General features: G+C 52.8%; 1 protein-coding gene across 2 annotated transcripts in view; it reads left to right on the top strand.

The window, feature by feature from the left end:
• The window catches only part of TMEM63C (transmembrane protein 63C), a 33,805-nt gene that overhangs the window by 247 nt on the left and 24,188 nt on the right, over positions 1 to 9,370 (top strand). Inside the window, exon 1 of one of the 2 annotated variants that reach the window (XM_014942066.1) lies at positions 5 to 80. The exons of the other annotated variant lie outside the window; for it this stretch is intronic. The gene's annotated coding sequence lies outside the window, so the exon portion shown is untranslated. Of the gene's footprint in view, positions 1 to 4; positions 81 to 9,370 lie in introns of those variants that run through there. 2 annotated transcript variants of the gene reach the window in all.

Here is a 9,370-nt window from a genome sequence, read left to right as displayed (position 1 = left end):
GGGGGGCGGCCGAGCGCGGCGTGGCGTGGCGGCGGACGCGGGGCCCGGAGCGGAGTGGGACCGGGGTCTCCACCGAGCAGGTCAGTCCCGGGGCGGGGGAGGGAACGGCGTTCTGGGCTGCGGGGCTCAGCCGGCGGGGGGTGGCTGTTGGGGGGGTCTCCAGGGGGTGCAGGATGGGTCAGGGGTGGGAGGGGGCGCGTCCTGCCGGTGGGGTGATTGGGGTGGGGGTGTCGCCGCGCCGTCTGTGGGGTGAATGCTGAGCTTCTACGCCCCCCCTCGCCCCCCTGTGTCGTTCTTAGCTGCGCCTCCCGGGTGGGCCTGTCCGTGGGACTGCACCGGGGGATGCTCGGGGCAACTTGCGTGACCCCCTGGGGGGCTGTGCCAGCGCCGCGCTGGTGGGTACAGCTTACGAGGAGGACTCTGTGGGTCCGGCAATGGGTCTGGCTCGCTGCTGTAGGAGATTTTGGGGTACTTGGCTCTGTTTAGGTGCTGTTTTCCTGCCCTGGTTCTGGACCACGTACTGGAGTGGCTTTAAGTAATGCTTGTCCCCACCAGCCTGATGGGCAGCTGGGGCCCAGCGAGGTGCGGGGGCTCCCCTGGGCTCCTGATGGGCAGCTGGGGCCCAGCGAGGTGCGGGGGCTCCCCTGGGCTGCTGGAGCGCATCAGTGGCAGAAGCAGAGATCGTGTCCCAGCCCCTCGGTGTCCTTTCCCAGTGCCCATGTGCCGGCCTGTGCTGCTGTCCCCTGATATGAGAGAAAATGTCATCCCACCGCTGTGTCATGCCATGGCTTGTGCTCGGTCCCCACGTCATCCTGGCTACACAATCCTCCTTCCGGGAGCCACACCTGATGGTGTTAGAAATGCTTCATGCTGGTGGGAGAGAAAAGGGGGATTCTCTCCCTGGTTCTCCCTCCAGCTTGTGAGAGGTTGATGACTGTGAAAGGGCTGTTTAATCAGGATGATCTAACGCTCTGGCCAAGCTGCTCTCCCCCCAGTTTACGACTTCTCCACAGATCAAGGCCCTGCCTTCTCCCTCGCTTGCTTCCCCATCCTTTCTAGCAGCAGCAGTGCTGCACAGTGGGTTTGCAATTCAGAAACCTCATGAACAGAAGGGGTGTTATCCAGGAGAAAGAGAGAGAGACCTTTGTCTGGCCGGCAGATGTTATTTCTGCATGAACATCTTTTTCCCTTTAACTGTTTAGCCACCATCTCCAGCACTGATCTGCACTCCTGCCTCCTCCCCTTTCCGAGAGTTCAGAGGGGAGTGGATGGAGGTGGAGGAGGTGAGGGGAAAGCTGGGTGGGCAAAAGAGGTACGAGAAAGCCCCTTGCCCCGTGTTGGGGTTTTACGATGCAGTGTGACATGTCAGGCTGCCTGTCTCAGCAGCGGAGAGAAGGCAAAATGTGCCATTTGGAATAAAAGCTGCTGTTGAAGGGGTTTGTGGTATTTTTTCAGAGGAGAGAGCGGGGAAAGTGTGGAAAAAGCAGAAGGCAGAAAGACTGGCTCTGAGACCAGACCTGAACCCTGGCCTTGCTGCCTTCCCTGCCGCCTTGCAAAGTGATGGTCAGGGCTGGGCAGCAGATGGAGAGGGAGGCAGAAACAGCTCTTTCAGGAAGGATTTGTCTTAAGTAGCCTGGCAAAGAGCCATTGGCAAACAAATAAGTAATAAATAAAAAGCAGGGAGGCCGCCGGCACCCCTGCAGCCTCTGACTCCATAGCACATATGGGCTTTTCCGGCTTCCCCGTAAGCTTAAACCTCTGCCGCCTTCTCATGGCAGCATCCTGGCTCCTGTCTTCCTCCAGCTCTCCTCTGAATGCCTTTCAGCTCTCTTACTTTTTATTTTTTTCTGTTTTGCATGATAACACTCTAATCTGTAGTTGCTTTTCTCCTCAAAGCTTTCCCTGAGGTTAACTAGTTCATCCCTGGTTTGGTGGCTGCTGGCAATGGTAAGCACAGGGTGGTCCTGCAAACGGGGACAGAAATAGCAGTGCTTGCTGGAGATGCTGGTCAGGGCTGTGTGTAGGCCTTCGCAGGTAAATATTGTCCTCCTTCCTCACAGAGAGACTTCTGGCCCCAGGCAAAGTAAGGCAGATTTCATCACACCTTCAGAGCCTACATCTGCAGAGTTGTAAAAGGAGGAGTGTCGCTGCTTTAAAATATCCCTCGCAGGAAATACTCTCATCTTAACAGACTGTGCGAGCTTTCCCAAAGCAGCAAGGAGAGGGAGAAATGTTTCTAACACCCACAGGCGAATTCAATTGATATTAAACTAATCAGTCACCTAAACTCTTTGGGAAACAGCAGAGTGCTATGCAAATGCTGACTCCTCCATGAGTCCTATAAACACCGAAGCCTTCTACTGTTGAACTTCTGCGTTTGGTGAAACAGCTCTTCTTACCCGCTTTAATTGCTGTAAATATATTCCGTGCACTTAGCTGCAAGTTTGAAGAAAACATGGCATTGCTGATGCACTGCGCACAGAGCCAAAGCGGGTTTGCTTTGAGATTATTTCAGGAAAAGCAGCTCCGGTCCCAATTTCCTTCAGCTATGGCTTGGTTACATTCAATCCCTAACCAGCTGTCAGATCCCTACACGATGAGAGGTCTTGGAGCTTTTGAGGACCCCACCTGGCATCTACTTGCACTTCAAGATGCCTAAAAGTCTTTTAAAAGCTGGCTTGAAGTTACTGCTTCAGAGGTAGCTGGGACTGGTAATTAGGCTGTGATCGCACCTTGTTATTAGGTGGGGACAATGGCAGCAGTTTGCTCCCACCACTGAAACAACAGCCGTGCATGGGCCCTTCCCATCGCCCAGGCTGCTATTGTTGCTGGTTAATGGGTGAGACTGGGCACGGCAGGCCCCATGGCAGGTCCCTCTCCTGCAGAGCCAGGGGGAGGTGGGGTGGAGTAGCCTGGTGAGGGGCATGGGCTCCCCTCTCCCACCTCCCTGTCCCAGTCCCTGTGTCACCCTCACCTCTCTGGCAGTTCAGCCGCTGCTCCATCTCATGCCTCTTCACCAAGGTTGGCTTTTAATGACTCATCTTGGTGGTTACCTAAGCCCCAGCACTGTCCTGCCTCGCCTGTCCCAGTACAACCCACAACCTTGGTGGTATTGGCATTAAGAGCTGCAGCCATGCTAAAGGCTGCAGAAAAAACCTCTTTGGCTGAGAAATCGCCTTCCTAATTGAAATTACTGTAATGCTGCCCAGCCTCTGGGGAGCATGAACGCCACGGTGTGAAAGCATTTCAGACCCGGGATCAGTTGTGCAGTCCCCAGCAGAGTCCCCATGAGAAGCTGTGGGTACCATTTTGACCAAAGAGGGTCCTCTGAGCTGTCGTAGTTTGATTTTGCATAAAGATATGTTTAAAATGGAGTACCAGAGCAGAGAGGCTCAGTGCTCCTGTTCAGTGGGAGCATGGGAAAGCTTTGGGTGACCCAATTCCCCTGCCCCCAGCACCAACATCTTGTGTCTTGTTGTTTGCAGATTGTGGGTGAGCTGTGAGGAAGGCAGGATCTGAGTGAGCCAAGCTCCACTGACCCCCAAGGGCTAAAAGGCAGGTTGGGAGAGGTGGAAAAATATGTCATCATGTAATTTTGAGTTCTCCCTAACAGAGAGAGAAAGGGGCTCTGGACCTGCTATGCCAGGGAGCACTTTATTGTTAGCTGGGGCAGGAGGTGATGGAGTTTGAGACAAAAAGCCCTTTTGATGTATTGCATTGGATGGTGTAGTGGAGACCAAAATTCAGAGAAGGTAGAGGTGGGAGAGTTAGGGCTAACCTTGGGTTTGGAAGGATAGCTGGGAGGCAGCTCCCAGCTGTGGCCCAAAGTGAGCCCATGGTGGCCTGAGATGAGGCCTGGGGACCCTGTGTTGGCCAAGCCAAGGTGACCCTGCTGGAGGAGTCCCCTTGCTGCACTACTCATGCAGCAAGATGACCCATGCTAGGATGACACACGAGGGAAGTGGCACAGGCTGAGGAGCTGAGATGTTATGTGAGGGCTGAGAAGCTGAGGGATGCCTTGTGAGGCTTGGAAGTGGCCAACCATGGGCCACAGCTCACCATTGCAGCTAGGATCCCAGCTAGCCTGGAGCTTGGGACCTACCTGGCTAGAGGACCTGGTTGCAACAGCAGGTTGGGGTGGTTGTCTGGGTGTGGCTCTGGCTTGGAGCAGTCTCCATCCTTGAAGATATTCAAAACCTGCTGGACATGGCCTTGTCAACCTCCCCTAGCTCACCCCATTTTGAGATAGGAGGCTGGACTAGACAATCTCCCTTCAGCCTCAGTGCTTCTGTGATTATTTGTCCTGTCTTCTGACAGATTTGGTCACCATGGGATAATTCCCAAGGCAGCATTAGAGAAATGACCAGAAGTTTGGAGGTTTGCCTAGCTCCCCTGGGCCTGCAAGCAGCGGTCTGGAGGTCTCTACACCATTAAGAAACTCCCAAGGCTTGCAGGTTCCAGGCTGAGGACATGCACCATTCCCTGTGTTTCTGGGCTGCTTTTCTCAGGGAGAGGTCACAGATGGCAGAACTTCATGGAAGGGAAGTAAAATGACAAAAATGGCAAAAATGACAAAAATGGCAAAAGAACAAACCAAACTTCATAGACTTCAGAATAAGTTTGATCTGTGCCTTTTTTGGCTCTTGACCTGCTGCTGAGTAGGATGGATGGATTAAAGACACAATATAAATTAGTGATAAGAAAGCCATGACCTAAGTACCTAGTTTTAATCTTGCTGTGTTTGTGCAGTTCTGATCTTTTCTTAAGGACAAGTTGATTCTCAGTGATGAATATGTTGTGGTGCTTAGGGCTGAGCAGGAGGATGCACCATGCTTGAGTGGGTTTACAGCATAACATATGGTTATTTAGATTCTTAATGTCTATATTTTTTGCATTAGAAGATGGTGAGTGACACATTTCTCTATTAGATACCACTTCATTATTTATTATAAATTTGGTCCAGCTATATTTCAGTGGAAAATGAAATCCAATTCAAAATGCAGAAAGAATGGTGTCTAGTTGGTTAAATAAAACACAACAGAAAAGAAAAAGATTATGAAAGCATTATTTGTATATGTAATTAATTTAACAGTAGTATAGTGTTTTACTATACTATACTGTATTACTATAATAATATATTATAGGAACAGAATTTTATTATAGGAGATGTAAAATATAACCAATGATATAACCTGATTATTTCTGGCTTTTAAGAATTCAGAACCAGTCGAGGTTATCTTCTCACACTTTATCCTCATTGGGCTTGGGAAGGGAACCAGGTTCTCCTGCGTTAACCTGCAGTAATTTTCTGAACTTTGACTAAACTAATCAGTATACTAAGTTAATTGAAATCGGGGAGGGTTGGGGGTTTTGGGGTTGGTTTTTTTTTTGTTTTTTTCTCTGCTTTCAAAAAGGTTGCTGCTGTCAGGGCTGCTTTTGCAGTTCATCAGGCTTTAGCTCCAGGTGCTTAGCCGGTGAGCAGATCTGGCAGCAAGGACATTCTACATGAATTTCTACTGACTTATTTTTCACTGATGGGAGTAATCTGAGGTTTTAGCATGTAGGTTGTTATAACTTCCAGTTTTAAATTGACCATCTTTTAATTTAAAAAGTTTTTAGTTCAGACAAAGTCTGATTACTTTTAAGTCAGGTATATGTTTCCAAAAGTCATCATTCTTTTATTTGTTCTAGTTCCAAGTCCTCGTTATTGCTTTTTCCTTTCATATTACGCCGCTGCTAATCTTGTCATCAGGCAGTTTCATTGCGTTTTTCTGTTGGGAGGTTTTCATCAAGTTTAATTTTCTTTCATCTGAGTTTTTAATTTCTTGTGTTTTCTTCCGTGAAATTTCATCAAATTCTTCCTTGTTCAGAAACAACAAAAAAAACCCCAACAAAGCAAATACTGCTAATAACAGCTGCAGTGGCGAGGCTGTCTCCTGAGAATGGTGAGTTTTAAAGACCTTCAGGTTAGATCAGTCATTGCAGGAAAGTCAGGGGATGGATGTTTTCTGCAAATATGGTCCTCTGATATCCTACACACTGGGCTTGATAAACCAAACTATGCAGAACTATAGTAACTGGACTTACAGAAACTGTGACCATGCCCTAAGCTCTGTCTTGGGTACGTATGCACACTGTCACAACTACAGCTTTACCTGTGTTCCAGGGTAATCGTTAGGTTTCAGGATTCCTACTACTACTACTCAGCTACATCTGAGGGGCTGGCTCTTTATTTGGACAGCCCCTGCACAGAGTCAAGCTTCAGGGATTTCTTTCCTCCCATGAGGAGGTGAATTTCTGGCCCCCATGAAAAGCATGTTGCAGTTGGTTTCAGCAGAGGAAGGATTTCACCCTACATTTCTTCGGGCCTGGGATTTTTTGTGGAAAATATCCTGGGGGTAGAATAAATTTCTGTATGTGTGTAGCCTTTAAAGCCCCAGCTGGGAGTGATGCTCAGGGGTGTCTCCCTGGGAGCCTGCCATGCCATGGCACTGTGTCCTCCCCATTCCCGCGGGCAGGAGAAGGGATGCACAGTGTGTGGTGGGACCTGCTGAACTTGGGGTCTGATCCTGCTCTTGGTGCTGCCGGCTGGCTGCCCACTTCCTGAGTGTTCTGGGAGAGCTATCCTTTCCCTGGAGCTCACCTCATTCATGAGGTAGGAAGCGGGGAGGGCTTTGTGTCAGCAGGATGGTACATCACTTTCCTCACTGAACACAGCTAATCCAGGTAGCGGGGTTTGGTGGCCATACCCATGTGCGTGACCAGCCTGGTGCTCTGCACAGTGCCAGTGGCATCCCTGGAGCCCACTCTCAGGTTCGGGCTGGTCCTGCAGCTCCTGTAGCACAGGTTCTCTCCGTGCCATGGTGAGCGTTAGGAGGATCTTTCCTGGTCCCCTCCTCTGTATTCTCACTCCTGATTTGCAGTCCTTTTTTGGCCTCCTCCCTCCAGCATGACATCCATGTGCCCCGTGATGGAGCTGTGCTGAACAGGAAAGCAGCTGAACAGGATTTGGAGTCTGATGTGTCCTGCAGGTGGTCCTATCCCTAGGGAAGAGGCAACAATGTGGGATTCAGCATCACTTAAATATTGATCCCCATCGCTCTGGAGGAGGGTTTGGTTGCCTGTGCAGAGCTCTGCTCGCCCTCCTGGGGCTGTGGTCTGCACAGGGATGTCAGGATGAGCCAGAGCCTCAGCAGCACCTGTGGTTACACAGTTTTTTGTAAAAGCAGGTGTGGTGCTGGCACTGGTGGATCAGAGGGGTGTTTCAGGGCAGGATGTGCCCATGCTTTACTGGAAGCACTGGTTGCCCCAAGGAGCCAGGCTGGGAGGCAGCGGCAGTGCTGAGGTCCTGTCCACTCTCACCTTGGGTTTCCTCAGACTGGCTGGAGGCTCTTTGTGTTTCTGTGTGGGGAAATGCTTTCCAGAGCAGGGACGGCAGCTCCGGCGCACAGCGTGTGCCAAGCTGCCCCTTACATTAGCCGTGTAGTGGATGAGGAGGTGGAGACCCTCGCTCATTTAGTAAATGCCTTGCTGGTACCACAGAGGCCGGGTATGGGATCTCGGGAGCTCACTGGAGGGCCACCCAGTTCACAGTGCTCACAAGAGCAGCGTTCACAGTGGCAGGTTTGGGATGTGCTGGGTGGGAATGCAGGCAGGGAGAACAGCATCTGCAAAACCAGGCAGAAAGCAGGAGCCTGGGCTGGGACTGGGCCAGGACACCCAGCCACTGTGAAAACCCATCCGTGTCAATGCTGCGTCCCTGAGCATCTCTCCCAAAATGGGCACAGAGCCTGTCTGATTCCTGCTAATTGTGGCAGGGCCTCAATAGCTGCTGGGCTGTGGAGAGACTTGCAGTGGCTGTTGCTGGGACACTGCTCCCTGCCTGCACCCCCAGATCTCTTTGGCCGGCTGTATTCCTGGTGCTGGCACTGCTGTGCCCAAAGCACCCTGGATGAACAAGGCGGGCAGAGGCTTGGGGAGGCTCCTTTTGCAGCCATCTGCTGCAGCACCTCATGTTTCATTTCCTTCTTTTCTTCCACATGAGTGGTGATGCTGTGGAGGGCAGGGGTGGCTTCTGGGGTGGGTGCTGCTGGCAGGGTGGGCAGAGCAGCACAGGGGCTGCCAGCCTTTCCCTGAGCCCCAGCCTGCCTGCCTGGCCCTGTGTGCAGGGAAGGCAGGTTTGTGCAGAGAAACCAGGGACAATCTCTCCGCTTCCCTGCCCCAGAGACTTGCCGTCCTGATCTTTTTTTCCCATTTCCCCCCAATCCCACATAGCTTTTTTGCCCACAGAGCATCTTGGATGCTGGCTGTTGGAGCTGGCATGTATGAAAGGATGCGGCCTCCCCCAGACCTGCCAGGCTGGGCTGACAGCCCCTGCGCAGTGTCGTGTTGCCTGCTCTTGCAGCTTGCAGGTCGCTCCGTGACCACCCTGCTGCCAAATCTGCCATCTGTCTCACCGCATCCTCAGGGCAATGCTGCGCCTCCCGGCCCACGGCTCCTCTCCTTCCCAATGCCTTGTCCCTTTCTCAGCCCGTCTGCTGAGCGTGTCCAGATGTGACACTTCCTTCTCTGCCTGAAGGGAAAGAAACCATTCCTTGTGTTTTCCTCTGTCACATCCATCACTCCCGACACCCCCTGCGCTGACCGTGGGCATGGCTGGAGCGTGGCAGGAAGGCAGTGCAGCGGGTGCAGGCAGTGCCAGCCTGCAGCACTGGCACAGCAGAGGCTGTGTGCTGCCCGTCTGTGCCCAGCTCACCCCCGTGTGTGGGGGCCACCCCCCTGTGGTAGGTGTGTGTTGGGGGGTGGGAGGATCCTAAACCCAAGTCCTTCCTATGCATCTTGTCCCTGCTCCTGTTGTCTTGGGATGCACCGGTGTGCCCATCCCAACAGCCCCGTGATTTCCCTCTTCTCTCTGATGCTCCAGGGCTGTTTGACTCCCCATGTCCTCTCCATGGAGGAGATGAGAGCAGGCTGGTAGGTGTGATGGGCTGTCTGCTCTGCTCTGCTTGCCTCTGCTCTGCCCCGCGGCAGGCACATGGCTGGGGCTGTGCTCGGGTGTCCCCCAGGGGTGAGGGGAGTGATGGAGACGAGCCGCCTTGTCGTGCGAGCACCCGTTGTGCTGGGAGGAGGCTGGAACAGTCGGTGCTTTGTGGAGCCGCGTGTCTGCAGCTCTACATACGCCTGGGAGAAGGGAGAGCCACCTCCCTTCCCAGCCGCAGCAGCAGCTTTCCTCTCATCTTCCCCAAAGGCTGCGTGGGCTGCAGATGCGGCTGGATGTGTGCCCCAGTGATGGGGGGAGACCGACTGTGCCCCAGCGAAAAGCAGCGCTGGGCTGGCCCTGTGCGGGGGCAGGATTTGGTGGGGGGGGGGG

Source organism: Calidris pugnax, unplaced genomic scaffold (assembly GCF_001431845.1).
Source record: "Calidris pugnax isolate Ruff unplaced genomic scaffold, ASM143184v1 scaffold56, whole genome shotgun sequence".
Lineage (NCBI taxonomy): Eukaryota > Metazoa > Chordata > Aves > Charadriiformes > Scolopacidae > Calidris > Calidris pugnax.
The sequence above is the reverse complement of the archived record's forward strand: the minus strand, read 5'-3'. Positions and strand labels throughout refer to the sequence as shown.